Consider the following 1,091-nt stretch of genomic DNA (forward strand, 5'->3'; position numbering starts at 1 on the left):
CTGACATTCTGTGATTCTGTGAATTTACAGCATTATTCTCTCTAACCTCCTAGCCACATACCTCTCCCCCATTTTAGATTACTATGCAGCATTAGCAGAATGCTTCCCTCCACAGGGGGATGATGAAAACCCATTGAGGCTTGTCCCCCCATGACCTGCAAAAGGCAGAAGAGGCTAGAAGCCTCTGGCAAGACAAGCTCCTGCTTCCTGTTAATACTACACAGAAGTAACTCACAAAGAGGACAGGGTCAGGCAGAGCTGGGTCTGGCCTTCCTCCTCCATGTAGCTGCTTCCAGAGGTGACTAGCCTGTAACACCTACATAAGGCTGCTGCCCTTGCCTGCACACCCAGAAAATATCACATCTTTTTCCAAGTGCTGCAGCTACAGTGCCCACACAGCCTCCAGCATACGCCAATGCCCAATCAGCACGTGTAGCTAAGGTGCCTCTGGTGATAAAAGCACAGATATTGTGCCTTGCACAGCAACAGGAACAAAGAGAAATAACACTGTGATTAAAATGTCGCTGTGTGACTGAGGAAATCTAAGTTCAAGTTCCAGCCCTACAATAGCTACTCTTGATCAGCCGCAGAAAAGCCACTTAATGCAACCATACAATGCAAACGATTTCCCTTTCTGTGCCGTCTCTTTAGCTTTTGTGTTGAAACTGTTTCTGCACAGTGGATAAAAGATACACTCCCAGTGTGGCTAAACACAGGGACTCACAGAGGGCATCTCTGAAACAAGATGACGCTAAGGCTCTTTCCAAATGCCAGGTGAAAAAAAATCAAAATGAGAGCAAACATCATCATCAATTCACTTGCAAGCTACTGGATCAAGTCATACAGTCATCTGTTGCCTCTGCCATTTGTGAACTAAAGGAGGAGATAGACTCCTCACTTTCCCTCTTTTGTCAGTATGTGCTTTTGTGAAGACTGGTGTTTATCTGCGTTCGGGTCTACTGGGGTTAAAGCAGTCGCATTGCTCAGAATTGCCATGTTAATAGGTGCCAATGCAAGATGGAGGTAGTAGTTATGTTAACGGTTCAGCTGCACTTAGTTATTTTTATAGTTCTGGATCTTTTTTCCTGCTG

Source organism: Merops nubicus, unplaced genomic scaffold (assembly GCF_000691845.1).
Source record: "Merops nubicus isolate BGI_N331 unplaced genomic scaffold, ASM69184v1 scaffold8297, whole genome shotgun sequence".
NCBI lineage: Eukaryota > Metazoa > Chordata > Aves > Coraciiformes > Meropidae > Merops > Merops nubicus.